Below are 19,254 nucleotides of genomic sequence, written 5' to 3' on the forward strand. Positions count from 1 at the left end.
TGAGAAGCTTAATGTTCTGTAAATGACTCTTAAATAGGTATTATCTGATGAGGGCAAGTAGATTCATTCAAAACTGTTCATTTCCATCACAAGCAAATCTCAAAGTCTGGTTCTCAATTAGGACCAGGAGTTACAAGCACAACTCAGGCATCCTCTACTCAACGGATAAATAGAATTAGAAGAAAAGTTTGAAAGTATCAGCCATCAGTCCACTTGGGAGCTTTGGGAGGCCAACTGGGATGGAATTCTCTGAGGAAAGAAAGGATTTTTCGGAATCATTTCCTCGGGAGGGAAATAACCACACCAATTTTAGCCTCAAACTTTCGAAGTTATTTCTCCAAATCTTTGGAGGCTTTTCAAACCAGTTCTGAAGGTTTTTATAAAGTCGAAATGGCTCTGAAATCTCCTGTCCAAGTGCAGAGACCCTGGCTGAATGGATGGGGTGTGATGCGGTTTTCTGAGAGCTTGTTTGGATTTCAGGAAGTGAACGAGATAAGCTGAATGGCCTCTTCCTGCTCTGACTCTTAAAAAAAAAAAAAAAAGTCTCGCCCAAAAATGCTTGAAAGAAACCACTGACATTTCCTAGCTTCAAAAGAGCAGAAATCTAACGGGGGAGGAAAGAAAATCACAATTAGAGGCCCAGGATGTAGGAAAGACATATCAAGTGGTAATGCCAACTGAGACGAATTTAGAATAAACACACAACGCTTAAGGTTGTAACTTTATTTGCATTTTGTTTTGTTTTGTATGAACTTCCCTACTAAAAGGATGACCGAGAAGCGCACCTGTACAGTCTGAAATATTTCCCTTTTCCCTCTCCTCTTTGCTTCTTTGCTTTGCGTTTCACCATCAGGAAAAGAGACAATCTTGGTGGTGAGGGGTGTGCTGTTCTCGAGATTATTTCAGATAAGTTCTGTGTTGGTGAAATAGGTGGTTTAGAGCTGAAATCTGTTTTTGCTGTTTTTGTATCAAACAAAAAGGCAGCCACATTCACTGCATTACATACTTCAACATGGGCAGAATTTCCAGGGAGAGCGCACCACGGCCGCTCCCTGAGCAGCTCTTGGGGTGAGTTTTCACGCTGAGAAAGTGTGGGTACATCATACTCACCTTGTCGGAGGCACCTAATGTTATAGCCCCCTGTGGACCTCCACTCCAGCCCTGAGCCATTCGGCAAGACCAGGGAGCAGCAGCCAGCCTCTCTTTTGAGGGCAGGAAAGAAGAGTCGGCCTCTGCCAGGCCTTGGACGAGACCCAGGGCATCCCAGGCCCCTCATCCAACAAGCCCCGCCATGGCCGCGTGAGGTGTCAGGTGATCCTGCACGGTTTCCTGCCGTGGAAACACGCCATCGGGACACCAGTTGAAGTCTCGCTACTGGGGGAACACTTCTAGCCTCTGGATCTCATTTTACATGTGCATCAAAGGTGCTACTGTGGCCCCTGTACCTCCTGTATCACTCTGAGAGCACGGAGGACGCATGGTGGGCGGGAGGGTGGACACATCCCCACCTGTGGGACTGGGTCACGCGAGACACCTGTGCTGCACCAGGTGGGGTCCGGGGTGCATGGGCCACCACGGGCTTCTGGGGTCTCTGCTGCCTTCCAAGGCAGGGCCAGTGGGATTCGGATCCCGAGAATCCCAGAATGACCATTTCTGGGAAAATAACAATAAAGCCCAACTGTCCCTTTAACTTTATCCCAGCCAGGCTAGCAAAATGCAGAGCATAAAACAGCCCATTTCTCAAAAGGAAGCCTTAGGACACGGGGGACGAACCCACAGTCTGACTTCACGGCACTCTTGCCCCTTCGACGCCGACCCCACGTGCCACCCTCAGCGCCACGGAATCCATCTCCAGGGCCGGCGGACACAGTGGGAAGGGCAGGGGCTGGCTGACCTGGGAGAGGCCTAAACCCTCGAGAGCTTGCTTCCTGATCAGCGAAATTGAGAGACGAAGCCTCCCGGCACAGCAGGTGTGAAGGTCGGTGTAAAGGGCCCACGTGAAGGTGCTGGGGCACAGGGATTGGGCCCACAACACACTCCAGTCTGTCTCTTCCTTTTCTACAGAGCAGTTGCTTCTGAGGAGCTGCTCACAGCTCTAGCGGAGGATGTGGATCTTGTTCCCCCAGTGTCAAGATTCATAAAGTTTAGGAAGAGATGCAAAACTTCCAGCCGTTGCTTTTAGAGACCCTTGAAAACCCAAGGAGGCTCCGCTCTAAGAGCTCAGAGCTGTTTCCAGGAGATCAACAATAAAAACCATCTATATTCCTTTTTCAAAGTGGGGTATTCATAACAGGAGAATAAACATAAGAAAGTAGCAAGGGCTTCATTCCTGTGAGCCCATGGGTTTCCTTGATCTGTTCAGGAACATTCTCTTCTCTCCTGGGAGCAGGAGGGAGGGGTGCCTTTTATCTCCTGAGCAGGAAAGAGCACTTGATGGCTTCTCACCACCTGGACAGGAGCCAGGCGGCTCTCGGGAGCGGACGTGCCCGGAAGATCCTTCGAGCTGCTCTCGCTCCCGGCCCCGACCACTGTGTTTCTCCTCCGTCATCTCCCCACACAGTTGCTGTCAGGCTTGGAGCGCTTCCCCCTCACCCACGGATCCCACCCCCTCGGAAACCAACACTGGCCAAGTCACTCCTTGGCATCTGAGAAGCCTGGAGACCCTCTTCCATCAGAGGGATGTCAGAAATGGCATCTTCTGACATCCTCCCTGGACCCAGCTCAAAGGAGTGATGTCTTTCCTTCCTGGTCCCTGCGAGGAGCTCTGGGGCCCCTTGGAGATGCTGGTCCCAGTGAATCACAGGCCGCCCAGTGGCGTCAGGCTCGGGCTGCCTCCTGGGGCTGCTCCCCACCCAGAGCCCTGCTTAAAGGAGGGGACCAGCATCTGCAGCCCCTCCATCCCCACGTCACAGTGCCCCATGGCTGGGGAGGGGGCTGGAAAGGGACAGGACTCTGCCTTTCCCATCACAAAGTAGTTCTCTCACCCCTGGAAGTACTTTTCTGCTGAAATTCAGAACGAAGTTATTTTGAAGCCACGCCAGGAAAAGCCCTGGAAACAGTGATGGGAGCTTGTGCTGGAAGCTGAGGACACATGCTCCATGCTGACTCTCCCATCCTTATTTATTTGCATGATCTGGACTAATTTCTCAGCTGTAATCCACACCACCCACCACCTATGAACTTCCCAGAAATGGCCGGCAGGGGAGGGGCTGGACGAGCAGGAATGCCCGAGAGGCTGCCAGGCTCCCTGTCCAATCTGTCATGGCCGACTTAATAATTCACTTAGACGATCTCCTCAAAGTAAGCGAAAATATTGGCAGCAAATGGTCAAAGCAAATGTCCCAATTTTATTACAAGACAGTCTGTTATGTGATCAGATTGAGGAGTGAGTTAAAGTGTGAAGATGTTTAGGGGCCACTAATACTGACCCAGCCTGTACATTTTGACGTTTTGTTCATCCTGGATATTTTTGCATTAATTTTGATCTTTAAAAAATATTGCATTAGGAAACTTAAAGGCATATCACTAAGTGAAGAAACCAATCTGAAAAGGCTGCACACTGTATGATTCCAACTCCATGACATCCTAGAAAAGGCAAAACTATGGACACAGTGAAAAGACCAGTGGTTGCCCAGGGCTGGGGGGAGGGAGGGAGGCATGAGGATCTGGGGGGCAGTGGAACTACTCAGTACGACCCCCTTACGATGAAGACATGTCATTGTGCATTTGTCCAAAGCAATGGAACGTGTGCCACCAGGAGTGAACCCCAATGTAAACAGCAGAGTCTGGTGATGATGATGTGTCAGTGCAGGGTCATCGATCATAACAACTGTGCCACGATTGGGGGTGTTGATAATGCGGGGAGCCGTGCCTGTGGCAGGCGGCGCAGGGGAGAGGCGGGAAATTTCTGCACCTTCCTCTCAGTTTTGCTGTGAACCTAACACTGCTCTAAGAAATAAACTTTAATAAAAAGTATTGCATTAAGATGTTATTTATCTGGGAAGTCGCTGTATGAAGGGGGCAGAGTTTCAGTTTCGAAAGATGAAAAGAGTTCTGGGGAGAGAGGGTGGTGCCAGGGCACAGCAGAGTGAATGTACTTGACACCACTGAGCCTAGAAATGGTTAAAAGGTACGTTTCATGTTGTGTGCATTTGATCACAGTTTTGAGATGCTATTTACCTTAATGACTGAGCTTTTTGCCATCCCCCCCCCCGCCGCCTCCCTTGAATTTTGTGCCTTTCTCATCTCACCATCATTCTGGACCCGCTCTCCACCTCTGAGAAGCCAAGGGCTGCAAGTGTTGTGGTGTAGGACGCAGAGGAGGCTGTACACGTCTTCCACTGCGGCATAAAGAATTATCACAGACTGAGTGGTTTAAAGCTACAATTTGTTAGCTCAGTATTATTAATGTTTCTGTAGATCAGAAGTCCAGCACTGCCTGGCTGGGTTCTTGTCTGTCTGGAGGTTCTGTAGAAAAACATCTGTTTCCAAGCCCATGCTCACTCCTGGCAGAATTCAGTGCCCTGTGGTTGTAGGACTGAGGTCCCACTTTCCCTGCTGGTGTCAGTGGAGACCTGTTCTCCGTCACAGCGGTCACCTGCATTCCTTGCCATGTGGCCCGTTCCTCTCTAAGTCAGCAAGACTGTGTCAAATCCCTCTCCTGCTCTGAATCTCTGAGCCCAACATCAGAGTGAAAGACCTCGTGTGATCAGGTCAAGCCCACTGGATCACCTCCCCATCTTAAGGTCAGTTGACTTGGGACCTCACTTACAACTGTAAAGCCCTTCACAGCGGTGCTCAGGTTGGTCTTTAACTGAACAACGGGGAGGCGTGTGCACACCACGGATGGAAATCTTGGCGCCATCTTAGAATTCTGCCCATGACAGCCGTCTTCTAAGTGTGCTGGGCTTTGAGATGAACGGCGTTTGGTTCTTCACGTCCTGTGCTGGCTTCAGCCTCATGGACAGCGTGCATTTCGCCCTTCATTAGCCACGGAGAGCCCTGAAACTAGGATAGCCAGGCCTCCAGGAGCAAGAATGAGAGAAGTGATTCTTTCTTTGTTCCAGGTCAGTTTGAACCTGGGCCAAGACCACCCGCATAGGTGATAATTGTGACAATTTTTGTGGAGATCAGATTACTGGCTGACCCCATCCCCTCCTGTCATACTAGGCCCCCAAACCGTCATCAGATGGAAATGATTTTCAGAACTTGAGTAACTGTGCTCTAGAGGCAAAGCCTTTACTAGCTAGTTACAAACACCATTTGGCATCCACTCCCTCGTGTTCTCAGAGCACACAGTGTATCTTAGTGACAGGCGTGATTATTGCTGGGTGATACAGGTCATGGGTGCATATCTTTCTAAGGGAAGTGGTACAAAAAGAAAGAAAACCATGTAGATTACCAAATTTGCAATATGGGTTTGAGAGCATTAACTAAAGTTTATTTTCGTTCTCTCCAAGGAGAAAGGCTATGTTAATAGTGCAACTGTGGTAGAATATTCTGCCTACTTAGGGCCATAAAATACTCTAAACAACTGAAAATCATTTCTAGGTAGTTCATGCAGAAATTATAAACTTTCTCTTGTTAAATAGAGCTCCCATACCCCCTAGCTGTGCAGGTACCGAGAAGATAGCGCGTCCTGCCTATAACCCCTGACACGCTCACTTTGGATAAAACTGGCTGCTGTCATCCAGCAAAAGGAGGAGAAAAGCTTTCCCTTCCAAAAGCACGGCCTCGGGTGGGATTTGCGGTCCTTCCCCTCCTCTCCTCACTCCCGGAGACCCGCGCCACCCTATGAGTGCGTGTCGCAAAGGTGGGACCCCTGCAGGTGCCCGTCCCGCTGACGCTGTGAGCCAGCCGGCTCTGCTGAGTGGCTCCTGGTCCCACGTTGCCCGGTCAGCCCAGGTGAGCTCACTCCTGCTGTTCTCCTCCCAGGGGACCGTTCCTGCTGCCCAGCCCCTGAAGTCCCAGCCCTTTCTTTGTGGTTCTCTATGCACTCCTGGCCCTATAACCCCAGGAAAAAAGGGTCTTTTTCGCCTGGGCTTTATACTTCAACCTATCTTATGTCACAGTATTTGCCAGAATTCCTGCAGCTGCTACCCGTGGAGCCTGGCTCTCCCGCCGCCGCTTTCCTCCACCGTCGCCTGTCTCTTCTCTTCCTTTTTCCTCCCCCGCTTCCCTCAGGCCCCTCCCCACCCCGGCCTCCTCCCCCGGGAGTCCCTCAACTCATCTGTCAATCCTGAAACGAGCCCCATTTTGATTAGCACACTCTGCTTCTCCCCCAACCCTGTGATTTCGTTATTTTTCCAGTCAACGGATTTTTCTCAGCGCCAGTTCATCTTTTGGCTTGCCTTCCTTCTAGGACGCTGACATCTGTCCAAGTCTCTTCAGACTCGCTGGAGGTAGGTGCCAGGCCAGAAAGAAAAATGGTCTAGGAACGCCTGTGGCTTTTGTGCACCCCACATGTAAGTCACTAGAGGAGAAAAGATTCAGGACGCAGGCAAATGTGCTATAGCCACGAGCAGGAGGGCAAGGCTAGAAGAGAGGTTCCCTGAGGCTGGGGCACAGCAGGCAGGAGCCGTCGGAGGACCACGGGCCTCTGAGACACCGGCCCCACCCAGGACTCCTGGGGCCCAGTCGTGGTCCTACTGCCTCTCCGATGGCTTCTCCCCACCTACTCACCCATCCTGAAGGCCCCGGGAGGGACCCACCCATCCCTCCCAGTGGCTTTTATGGGACGGATGTTTGCTGCACTATTTAAGAGCTTAGCAAGAAATACAGTTAGCCTATGTCTAATGATGCTGTTGCTTGAAAGTAATAATATTGCATTTTTTATGACGATAACTGAGAATTTCCATGAATTTAAACCACCCCCCGTGTTAATTATTCACAAGCAATGCCATCGTGCTCCGGTTGTCTAACAACATGTTAAACTTTCCATGGGTTTTGACAAATCTGCGACGTCACACGACCACCATTACAGTATCATACGGAAAAATGTCACCGCCCTAAAACCCCCGTGCTCTACGGGTTATCCCTCCTTCTTCACCCTCCAACCCCGAGGATCACTGATCTTTTCACTGTGGTCTTTGTACGTGGCTCTACCTTTTCCAGAATGTCATATCGTTGGGATCATACAGCAGGCAGCCTTTTCAGATTGGCTTCTTTCTCTTAGCAATATGCATTTAAGGGGCAGTATTTTTATGCAGCAGCAGAGGACCAAACCACTTGACGTATCAGGAAGATTAGCACGTGAGTCACTTAGGTGACCAAATGGGATTTACACACACGATTCCATTAACTGAAGCAAATTAACTGCAACCTGTAAGAAGAGGATTATCGGGCTTCCCTGGTGGCGCAGTGGTTGAGAGTCCGCCTGCCGATGCAGGGGACACGGGTTCGTGCCCCGGTCCGGGAAGATCCCACATGCCGCTGAGCGGCTGGACCCGTGAGCCATGGCCGCTGAGCCTGCGCGTCCGGAGCCTGTGCTCCGCAACGGGAGAGGCCACAGCAGTGAGAGGCCCGCGTACCGCAAAAAAAAAAAAAAAAGAAGAAGAAGAAGAGGATTATCTCCCTGACATCCCAGTAGCATGGGTTATAGGATGACATACAAGGCACGGCGCGTTTATCTGGAGACAGTTCAAGCCAGCAACTTGTTCCGAAGTAGAAAAGCTCAATTTAATGACCATCACCAGCTCTGAACATGTCGATTGCTTCCTATATGCCAGGCACCCTGCTTAGTGTCTCCCCTGCGTTTTCTCAATGTTCACAACAACCACTGCTTCAAAGAGGGGAAAATGGAGGGTTAGAGCCCTTGCATATCAAAGGTCACACATTCAGCAGGTGTCCAGGTTGGGACTGAACCCAGGCTGGTCCACCTCCAGAGCCCATGTGCTCCACCACTGAGCCTCTGACTGAATACGTACAGAAAATATTACTTCGTGCGCCCGTGAGGAGAGCTGAGCAACTCCCTGAGCCTCTCTTGTCCTGGAGCTCTAACGCGAGTTTCCACCCCTTGATGGGCCAGTGTGCTCCAGGGCTCCCTATCTGGGGCGTTTCTGCTGCAGGAATACACAGTGGTGTGTAAGAGCCAGAAAGAACAAAGCATGAGAAAGTCCCCACACAGCCCACTTCCTCAGGATGTATTTCCATTCAGAAATGCAGACTCCCTGAATGCTCATGCTGCCGGAGTCAAGCACAGCGTGATGCTCGGAAAAGCCACGCTGAAAAGACTTAGCCGTGTCCTTTGGAAGGACTGCTTGTTCAGCTAAGATGGGTTTTTTCACCACTTCCTGCCTCAAGCTAAATTCAGAGACTTATGTACTCATTTATCCATCAAATAAGCCTTGAGCTCCTGTATGTGTCAGACCCTGGAGGACGTACAAGTAAACAAAATAACCGTAAAGAGGGCACACGGGCTATAGTGGTCAATAAGGGCCCGACAGTGGCACAAAAGAGGGCCCTGGAGATGCCGCCCAGGAGGTCATGCTTGAGATGAAGTCCCGCACGGGCTGCAGGGCCGCCTTACCGCAGAGGGGTGGGGCAGGCATCTTAATGCAGCGGGTGGGGCACGTGCAAGGGCACGGGGGCTGAACCAGGTGGCCGGTTCTGCGCACGCTGCACGGTCAGGCGTGTCTGGAGCCCATGATCTGGGGGGAGAACAGGGCGTTGGGACTGGAGAGGTAGTGGCCAGGGAGCAGGGTCCTGGGCAAGGTGGCTCCTGTGTTGAGACTGAGGCAGAGGCATGGAGCTTTCGGAGGGCCGGAGGGACACACTGCATTTTTAGAGAGACGGTTTCAGGAGGAGGGCTGGAGGGGGGCCGGGCGGGGGTGTAAGCAATTAGGCAACGGGGGGCGATGCTGACCCCTCCTGGGTCTGCAGGCGGCAGTGAGGGGGAGGGGTGGGGTTCATATGTATTTAAGATGTGAACTGAGGAAGCGCAGTATTTGCAGATTTAAATCTTTACTTGCATCCAGACTTCTTTTCAACGTTAATAAGAAGTATCTTTGTCTTCACTCTTCACCCTCGATGTCATCATTTCACTATTAAATGGCATGTGGTTTTACTACCACGTTTTCTTGGCTACACACACACACACACACACACACACACACACACACACACACACAGTGCTATTTTCCCTACAGATGCAGGAAGTCCAGTAGTTTTGAGACAGAAAGATTTAACTTTTAAAACAAAGAATTTCCCCCCTGAGTCAGAACCCAGGAAGGTTGGATGTGAGTCACTGGTCCCGCTCGCTGGGGGGCGGCCTTGGTCCACCCCCGGCCTCTCTGGGTCCCACCTACCCCATCCAGCAAACAATGAAGTTAGGGCAGACGACCAAAACGACCTTTTCCAGTTCCTGAATTGAATGGCAATTTCAGCAAACTTACTGACCTACATACTAAAAACCCATGAGAATCAGTTGTTTTCCTGATTTGTGGAGACAAGTTTCTATGTTACAGCCTTTTACCTAATTCAGCTGGGGTCTATCAGAGTAAAGCCAGCTCCGCTGTCCAGGGGGGGTCTCAGCTTCCAAATGGGAAGCACGGTGTGGTTAAATCTCCCAAGTGCTCCACGAAGGCCGGGCTCATGAAAAGCTGTACACCACTGAGTGCTGTTCTCTTTTCTGTCTTCTTTTTAATCGGATGTATTGTGGTTTTAGAGAGGAATCTAAGTGTTTCATAAAAAGCTCAGTTTCCCCAAATCTTCACATGGTCTAACAAGGTTCATCACCACTGGCCTTTCCAGCGGCCTCTGTAAACCATTTCATCTCTTATTTCTAAGCTTTCTCAGCTGGAGACGGGGTCGTAAGGTAACCTCATTAAATCAGGGACTATCTGTAGGCAGAAGAAAGGCCCCCAAAGACGTCTGTGTCCTAATTCCCCCAGCCTTTGAAGATTGTTACCTTACATGGCACAGGGGACTTTGCAGGCATACTTCAGATAAGGTCCTTGAGATGGGGATCATCCGGGATCATCTGGGCAAGCCCAGTGCAATCACAAGGGGAAAAAAAACGATGTGATGGGAGCAGAGGTCGGAACAGTGGACATGAGAAGGACTCAACTGTCATTGTTGGCATTGAAGATGGAGCAAGGGCCAAAGAAAGCAGGAGCCTTTAGATGCTGGACGATAAGGCAATGGATTTTCCCCAGAGCCTCCAGAGGTGTGCCGTCCTTCTGACACCTTGATGTTAGTGAGTGAGACCCATTTGGGACTTCTAACCCACAGAGCTGTAACATAACAAACTCACGCCTCCACGTTTATGGTAATTTGTCATGGCAGCTACTGGAAACTAATACACCAGCACCCTCAGCGTGAGGCTAGTGCCTGACATATAATACAGCTCAATGTTATCAAAGGAAAATGTGACCCCAAATAAAAGTAATGTCCAGCATCTATGTAGCACACAGCAGGGACGTACATAAATTGCAGTGTCACTCCATTCTGACCCATCCCCTTGTGATAGGTATTATCATCCTCATTTAAAGATGAGAGGACAGGGCTTCCCTGGTGGCGCAGTGGTTGAGAATCTGCCTGCTAATGCAGGGGACACGGGTTCGAGCCCTGGTCCGGGAAGATCCCACACACCGCGGAGCAATCAAGCCCGTGCGCCACAACTACTGAGCCTGCGCGTCTGGAGCCTGTGCTCCGCAACAAAGGCCGTGATAGTGAGAGGCCCACACACCGTGGTGAAGAGTGGCCCCCACTTGCCGCAACTAGAGAAAGCCCTTGCACAGAAACGAAGACCCAACACAGCCAAAAAAATAATAAATAAATAAATATAATTAAAAAAAAATTTTTTTTTAAACTAAAACTTCTATCTCCAAGCTTTTTTTTTTTTAATTGGAGTGTACTTGCTTACAATGTTGTGTTAGTTTCTGCTGTACAACAAAGTGAATCAGCTATATGTACACCTATATCCCCTCCCTCTTGGACCTCTCTCCCAGCCCCCCATCCCACCCATCCCACCCATCTAGGTCATCACAGAGCACCAAGCTGAGCTCCCTGTGCTATACAGCAGGCTCCCACTAGCTACCTGTTTTACACATGGTAGAGTGTATTTATGTCAAACCTAATCTCCCAATTCATCCCACCCTCCCCTTCCCACCCTGTGTCCACACGTCCGTTCTCTACGTCTGCGTCTCTATTCCTGCCCTGGAAATATGCTCAGCTGTACTATTTTTCTAGATTCCACATACATGCATTAACATATGATATTTGTTTTTCTCTTTCTGACTTACTTCACTCTAGAGATGTGGCTGTTTTTTTAAAGCATATCCCAGTAACTGTATTTGCTTTGTGCAAAGCATCGTAGGAGGTTTGGAAGCAAGAAATCATTGTTAGGAGCTATGGTGTGTAGAGAACATTTAAACCACACCGCCGTTATTCTAATATTTGTAACGTCACTGTTTTCTTTCAGTCCTTGGAAGTGTTCTGATCATATTAGGATTTAGACATAGCAGATCTCCTGGGGCCACGGCAGAAGGGTGGGCAGTAAAACGGGGTGAACTTCCAGGACGGGAAACGTCTTCCTCAAGAACGATTCCAGCAGCTCAAGCTGGGGCTTCTGGAATCATCCTACCTCTTCCCCAGAACGTAACGAACTTTTCGTAGATGTTTCCAACCCACAGGTTATAAGGTGAGTGAGGTCTGAGGCTCTAATGTGTAACGTGGTGACTACAGTTGCTAACACCATATGGTATAGCTGACACTTGCTAAGAGAGCAGAACTTAAGTGTTCTCACCAAAGAAAAAAAAAAAAAGCTAATATGTGACATGAGGTGATGGGTGTGTTAATGAATTCCTCCCTAGATGGGGGAATCCTTTCATAATGTATATTTCCATAAATCATTGCATTGTATACTGTAAATATCTTACAATTTTATTTGTCAATTGTACTTCAATAAAACTGAAAAAGAAAAGCATCCATGGACAATTTTGCCTCCCAGATAAGGAATATTCTTTTTGCTTCATTCCCTATGGAGCCTGATGACACAGATTCCCTTTTAGGTCAAATGCAGGTGTTTCGTGCTTCCCCACGCTCTCAGTGGGTGTAGCGTCACCCTCATCTCCACTGTCTTTCCCAACCCAGCCCCTCCGCCATTTCTGTGCCTCAAAGACTTTGCACTGTCCAGGGACGCCTCATCCACAGTCTGGGATCTCACCACATTCTCCTTCTCAGTTTTATGGATAATCTGTTTATTCTTCCTGCAAAAATACGAGTGTAGAAAAATCTACACTTGACCCCACTGTTCCTTCCAATGATGTCTCACATCTCCAGTCCTTGCTTTTTTAAAAATAAAACCTTTCTAAAATAATCTATTCCTGTACCATGTCAAGAAAAGCATCCTTGATAAACTGTGTCCTATAGCACACCTGACATGCTTTGGTTTATAATTACTCTGTACTTGCTTTTCTCTCTCCTCTTGTGTGAGTTTGGGGGTGCCTCTTGCCTGCTCGGATGACTATTGGAGCTTCTTGAAGACAGGAATTAGAGGGTCTCTGTTGTTGCCCCACATTCTAATGCTATGTTCAAATAAACAAGCCAAACACGAGGTTGATGATACATGCGGGGGGTACGCAGCCTGCTCCATTTGCACCTGGGCAGCCCGCCTGCAGCACAGTGGGTGCACCTGGCCCCTACGTGGTCAAAAAGTGAGTTCCTAGCAATGGACCCTGGTTACCATGTGAGCACAAACAGAGTCTGTGGGGTGCAGTTGTGTGGTGAGCTTTGGGTTTTAAGCTGATCTGCTCACAATGCCAAAACAGTCATTCTATTTAATAAAAAGATTCAGCTAAGTAAATAAAGTGGCACTGAATTTAATAAATACCCATGAGCCTATACTGATATAAACAAATGATGGAATAAATAAATAAGTGGGTATAAAGGAGACAAATCTTCTATGTAGAAAATTCCATATAATTTATGGATACATTCTGTCCTCAAGGAGGCTGAGCAGAACCCCTCACCCCTACGGGTGTGATGTGCACAGTGGTTTCCTTCCAATGAGGACCGTGTGGAAAGCAGGTGGAACAGAGTGACTCTGAAGCAGAGAAGCCTGGCAGACACCACCCCAGCCAGGGGTCAGGGTCCATATCGACAGTGACAAGTCATCCTGACAGTGTGTGCCCTTGATATGAAGTGATGAGAATGGCATTTTGCCTGTGGTCTTCCTCCCCAAAACCATAATCCAAGCTAATCATGAGGAAAAAACCCCAGACAATTCCCGACTGAGAGACATTCCACAAAATTCCTGCCCAGCCCTCCTCAAAGCCATCCAAGTCATCCCAAACCAGAAAAGTCTGAGAAACTGTCACAGCCCAGAGGAGCCTAAGTTATCACACTCAGTGTGATGAGGTGCCCTGGATGGGATCCTGGGACAGAAAGAGGACATTAGGTAAAAAGTAAGAAAGTCTGAATGCAGTATAAAGTTTACTTAATAACAATGTTATCATATTGCTTCATTAATTGTAACAAATGTACCAAACTGGTGTAAGGTTAAAAATAGGGGAAAATGGATGTGGGACATACAGGAACACTCTGTACTATCTTTATAATTTTTTAATAAATCTAAAACATCCTTTTAAAAAGTACTTTCTTCTAAAAAAATTCAGTTGAGCATCTAATGTCAAAAGCTGGTTTTGTTTGACTTTATTGAGTTGATCAGACATTTCAATGTCTTGGTTGCATTGAGATCACAACAACTTTTTCGATTTCAGAGCTAATATCAAATATAAATATGACCCAGTCCCAGTTTGCAAGAAGCCACAGTCTAACTCTAGAAGCGGAGAAGGCGCCCCGGAGTCAGTGGCGCCCGCACTGCACTTGTGGGGCTGATGTGTTGTCACTGCTAGTCATGGACAGACGGTCGCTGAATGCCCTCCAGACCAGATCTCCTAATAGCTCCAGTAGCTTCAATGGGCTCAGGCAGACTCTCTTGTTCATAAATGAATTCACCTTCTTTCTTTTTTTTTTTTAAAAAAAAAAAGTGTGGTAAGAAGGCAAGATGGAGAAAGAGCCACTCTATCCGTGGCTGAGTCTCAGTTCGGGGCGGGCGTTCAGGGACAGCTGCACAGAGGGCCGGAGTCCCGCAGCCCCTTGGCTTCTGCTGGTTCAGTTCTTTCATTTTCACACTGTTTGCCTAAGTGCGGTTGACTCCATTGAAACGAATTCCCCATATATCTTGTGAAATTCTGTACAATTTTAGAAATTACACCAGAGCCATGGTATAAGGAAACCTACTTTATATTTCTTCTTACTTTTGGCCAAAAAATTTTCAATCTACTTATTTATTTCTTTGAACAGATATCACATTCACATGGTTCAAAATTCAAAAATTACAGAGGGTGTGCATTCGTTTCCTGGGGCTGCTGTAACAAAGCACCTCCAACTGGGTGGCTTAGAACAACAGAGATTTATTGTCTCACAGCCTGGAGGCGGGAGCTGAAATCAAGGTGATGAATGGGTTGTTCCTTCTCAGGTCTGGGAGGAGGCTCTGTTCCAGGCCTCCCTCCTGGCTTCTGGGGGTTTGCTGGCAATCTCTGGGGTTGCTTGGCTTGTAGACACGTCCTCCCAATGTCTACCTTCATTTTCTCTCTACTGTCTCCCTGTGTGTGTGTGTGTGTGTGTGTGTGTGTGTGTGTCTTTTTCCTTCTAATAAGGACAGCAGTCACATTGGATTAGAGCCACCCAATCCAGTATGATTTCATTTTAGCTTGATTACATCTTCAGTGTAAGACCCTATTTCCAAAAAAGGTCCCATTCATAGGATAAAAGTTCAACATATCTTTGGGGGACATAGTTTAACCAATAATAGCGTATCTGATGAAAATTCTTCCAACCTAGTTCTCCAGTACACCTAATCCTTGTGCAGGCACATAAATATTTCTTATATATCCTTCCAGAGCTATTTTATATTATTTCAAACAAACACAAACCCAGTAGGTGCCAGACACTGGTTATCTCTGCCTTTATTCCTTGTCGCTATCATCTACATTTATCTCCTATTATTAGCAAGTCATAATGTATTACAGACACTACTTTTTTTCCACTCAATAATATGTAGTGGGGATTGTTTAATAGAGATTCCTCATTTTTTTTTTTTTTTTTTTTTTTTTTTTTTGCGGTACACGGGCCTCTCACTGTTGTGGCCTCTCCCGTTGCGGAGCACAGGCTCCGGATGCGCAGGCTCCGGACGCGCAGGCTCACCGGCCATGGCTCACGGGCCCAGCCGCTCCGCGGCATGTGGGATCTTCCCGGACCGGGGCACGAACCCGCGTTCCCTGCATCGGCAGGCGGACTCTCAACCACTGCGCCACCAGGGAAGCCCAAGATTCCTCATTTTTTTACAGCTGTATAATATTCCATCCCAGGGTTATAACAAAATTATTTAACCAGACCCTTATTGATGAAATTTGGGTTGTTTCTAATCTTCTACTATTGCAGCCAGTGTCAACAAACAACCTTGTGTATATTTTATTTCTCCCCTGGATGAATATTTTTATAGAATAAATTCTTAGAAAAATAACTTCAGGTCAAAGAGCATTTGCATTTATAATTTTAATATCTGTTGCCAGATTCCCCATAGAAGCTGAAAACAGCGTGTGTTCCCATCAGCTTTTCATAAGCGACCTTTTCCCTCCTTTTGCAACCATACCATGTTACTCGTTTTGTTTAAACAAACAAACTGGGGGTTGGATAATGAAATCTCAGTCTAGCTTAATTTGCATTTTACTCACTGAGAGTGAGGTTGAGCATCTTCTCATACATTTAAATGTCTGTGATCTTGTCTGTAAAGTGTCCTTTTCCCCATTTTCTACTGGATCTTGGTCTTTTTCTCGTGGATTTGTGGGAGCTATTTAGGTATTAGTTATATCCCCTTTTTGTGTATGAATTGCAACTATTTTTCCCATTCGTTGTCTTTTTTTTTTTTTTTTGCGGTACACAGGCCTCTCACTGCTGTGGCCTCTCCCGTTGCGGAGCACAGGCTCCAGACACGCAGGCTCAGCGGCCATGGCTCACGGGCCCAGCCGCTCCGCGGCATGTGGGATCTTCCCGGACCGGGGCACGAACCCGTGTCCCCTGCATCGGCAGGCGGACTCTCAACCACTGCGCCACCAAGGAAGCCCCCATTCGTTGTCTTATGAAGGCTACTTTAACATGAAACTTGAATTTATTGTCAATTGATTGTCTTGGATCCATGTAAGTACTTTATTTCTTAAGTCAGAAGTAGTTGGGAAAAAAAAAAAGATATAAAGTCTCACATAAACCCAACATCATACAAAAAAAAAAAAAAGTAGTTGGTTGTTTGTACTGTTTTGTCTCCTGGAATGGACTTGGGGGGACAACAGTATATTAAGATATAAATGTAAATATGATTTATATTTTTTTGGTAACAAAAAAGTAGGGTTTTTTTTTCCATTTTGTAGAAACTGTATAGAGAACCCATAATCATATCTATCAATTATAAAAATAGAATAACAGTGATAAATCTAAATATTTGCCCTACATAAACCTATTTTTGTTACTCTAACAAGATCTAAAGTTTACTAAATAGCCTTGGTAAAAACAACAAATTATACATACTTCATGAATATAGTTTTCAGAGAATATTTTGGTCCAAAGGGCAAAAAAATGATCTTTTTATATTTATCATCTTTTAATTTTAGTAAGATTTAATAAAATTATACTAATATGTGTACACACACAAATACATGTATATATTGCCCTTTCTGAGATTAAAGAAGCACCTGGCTGTTCATTTCAAGGGACATTTCAAGGACATCGCCAACTGCACTGTTCTCTGATGTTAATAGGTGTCAGCCTGAGCCTTCACCCAGAGCTTTGCGAAGGTATCATTCAAGGATCTCAGCCAGAGCTGAAGGGCTTGAGTGGCTGGAAAGGGAAAGTCATGGAGGGGCTATTTGGCCACATCGGACGTCTCACCTGCCCGCCCACCTCCTCCCTGGAATTCAGGGCTTCCGAGGAGCCCACATGACCTTCGCTTGGAGCCTTGGTGGGTCGGCACCCCGGCCCCTCAGGGAAGAGGCTGCAGAGTTAACATTTTGAAAGCGATTTTCCGCCGCTAAAAAAACGTGTGGTTTATCACAACCTTAAGAAACATCGAGTGACGGGGATTATCCCCTTTCTCCTTTCCTGTGTGCCTTCAATTAGCCGAATGAAAGCAAACCCAGGGCTTTAGAACCAAAAATAGCTGGAGAAAAGTGACGCAGATTCCACCAAGATGAAAGAGTGGAGCCCAGAAGCCTAATTAAAAGCAACTGAGAAACCAGCATTCGATACAGAGTTTACTCACCTGAACAAATAAACGGAGAGCTGCAGCAGGGCTCTAGGGGAGGGCTGTGGGAAAGGAGCCGCGGGGTCCCCGGCGGGTCACAGGAAGGCCCTGCCCGCGAGGACACAGGGCCTCACTCCTTTCCCCTCCCTGAGTCAGGGGGAGGTCAGCCAGCGAGGGGACCGGGGAGGGCTCGCGGGCCGCGGGGCAAGGACCACCTTCATCCTGCCCCCAACTGGACTTTCTTTACCATCTTGAAACGTGCATAATCAGCTAAGCATCCTTTCTCCTAGATCTTCCAGCCTCTTTCTCTTCTCGCATCTCCTTCCCTCCCTGCTACCCCCCACGACACCTTCCTGAAATTCACAGTGTTTCTGTTTCTGTGCATTCAGCATATGGATTGTTTTTTATGGCAGGGAGCTTTCAAGGACTTACTGAAAGAATTAGCCCTCCTTCACCAAGAGGAAAATTCTCTCGGTTTTGAGATAAATCAAGGCCCAAGGTCAGTCAAGAAATAAATGATTCCCGCTTTCGTACACTGCATACTTTTAACCTACAAATCAGTTCTCTTGAGAAGAATGCTGGCAAATCAAAACAGCTTTGGTGAGCCCTCCCGAGGCCACTGCCATCTTGTCCAAGATTTTATTTGGAGGCAAGAGAAAGAACGTAGCCTACTTTTCTTGGCCCTTGACCGCCGGGGGGGATGTCCTGCATTCTTTCCCTTCCAAGCTGGATATTCATTACCTTGGGGGGTGGGGGGCGGAAAGATGTATTTGGTGTTTCCCAACAAATGCAGCGGCTTTGTTACTGCAAATAACTGAAATGACAGACAGTTTCTGGAACAGTCTGTGGATGAGGCAGAGCCCAGATGCTCACTCCCCTGGGGGCCCCGGCCAGCGTTTCTTCATGTCACGCTGTGTTGGAGAGGACCCGCGACTCCGTGAGAACATCGACGCCAGGCATCAGCTACCGCTTCACGGCCCCGAACGGACTGCACAGCGGATGTTCCCGGAAGAGCATTCGACAGCGACGTCCATGCTGCCGCCCCTCAAATACTTGGGGACACCACTCAGCCTTGGCTGGCCATTCGAAAGAGTCTTCTATTAAGTACTGAAGATACGGCCCTTATCGCTAAGGGGTCACCCCCCCTCAGGGTGTGTGTTTATATAAACACAGGAGCGTCCCTCACTGTCCCCGGGGCTGTGCTTTCTGCTTGCTTTCTGCCTTGTTTTCCTCTCTGCCTCTGTCTTTCCGGCCCATTTCCCTGCCTGAGGCTCAGGGCCAGCACTGAAAGGTCATCATCCTCTATCCAGTACAACATCGAGGTGACTTGCTTTGTCAAATGACATTTTGCTTTTGTTGTTTATTCTGGGGACCTCGGGGGCAGAGATGTAATCAACCCTATTTCTGAGAAAAGGCTGTACAAGGCTCCTCTCTTGCTTTGGTTTTTCCCTTTATCCCTGACTTCCCAGCTAGCCCCCCACGCCTGCCCCCAGGCCCCGTACAGGGTGTTTTATACAGATCCCTAAATAATCATGCATCTCTTTATACACTATATTGAGTAGCTTCATGTGTATGTGCTTCAACTTCCATAGACGGCGCTGCGTATACATTGCGTTCTTTTTACTACTTTCCCCCAACGGCACTAGGCTTTCAGTCTCTCCATGTTGCTATACGTTTATCTCATTCCTTCCGGTGGCTTACAGGATGCCACAGAGGTCACGCTGGTCTCCACCACCATTCATCTGTGTGCACCCAGATAGAGAAGGTGAAGAAAACAGAACTGTCCCAATAGGACAGTCACATAACGTAGCAGATAACACAAGGGCAATCACGGTCCTTGAATTCGTTTCTGACCGTGATAGGTGGGCTAAGGAGCTTTGGTCCCCTGGTCATGTGCCCACACGTCTCCCTGGGCTCTTCTTCGCAGCCCAAGCCACAGTCACGTTGATGCGTTG

The sequence above is a fragment of the Hyperoodon ampullatus genome, assembly GCF_949752795.1.
Source record: "Hyperoodon ampullatus genome assembly, chromosome: 10".
Classification (NCBI taxonomy): domain Eukaryota; kingdom Metazoa; phylum Chordata; class Mammalia; order Artiodactyla; family Ziphiidae; genus Hyperoodon; species Hyperoodon ampullatus.